Here is a 967-nt window from a genome sequence, read left to right as displayed (position 1 = left end):
ATAAATTCATATTTTCAAAATTAGAACAGAGTAAATATCGGGCGGTACAGTGAACCGGGATCTACAGTACAGTAAACCTTTACGAAGTGATTTTCTTTTCCTTTTTCATATTTCAAATTTTTGGTATGATACAACAATTCATTGTGTAAAAAAATGTCCAATGTGTATTACAAAAATGTTTATTTTATATTAAAAAAATGTTCATGGTATAGAAAAAAGCTTAATATGTATTATAAAAATATTCATGTATACTAAAAATGTTAATTATGTATTTGATTTTTATTCAGCATATAGAGTATTACACAAAATGTTCAATGTGTATTTGCGAACTGGTCAACCCATGTTACGAAAATATTAAATGCATATTAAAAATTATTCAATATACATTAAAATATGTTTAATGTGTACTTGAAAATTGTTACTTCCTCCGTCACAGTTTAGAAGGCATAGTTAAATTTGCGTGCCTTTTCATAGTAGACAAGGTATAGGGCGCATTGCATATATTTCTAGTAGCTAATTAGTACTCCAATATACTATTTCTATATGCATGCGTAGTGTGAATACTATTTTTTAGTCCTTCCCACAATCAATAGATAACCACCTAGGTTCAAGAAAATTTCCAAGCGCGCCTTCTAAACCGTGACGGAGGGAGTATATATATATGTATATATATATATATATAGTATTACTATTCATCACTCAGGGTGTAAAATAAGTTATTCTTCACCCGAGGTAATCTTACGATCATTTCATAATTAAATTACGTTTCAAATTTAAATAGTTACATTCTATTGATTCACTGCGTAAAATTTGACATAAGAAAATAAAAATATAGGTCATAAGAAAAGAAAATTTGCAGTTTATGTGTATTTTAGACTATATTTTTACGTTTGTAATTTTACATAACGTAAAATATTTTTTACGGCGATTATATATTTTTCTTACTGTCCCTTTTTGCATCGGAAAT

Source organism: Triticum aestivum, chromosome 2A (assembly GCF_018294505.1).
Source record: "Triticum aestivum cultivar Chinese Spring chromosome 2A, IWGSC CS RefSeq v2.1, whole genome shotgun sequence".
NCBI classification, from domain to species: domain Eukaryota; kingdom Viridiplantae; phylum Streptophyta; class Magnoliopsida; order Poales; family Poaceae; genus Triticum; species Triticum aestivum.
Note: the sequence above shows the minus strand (reverse complement) of the source record.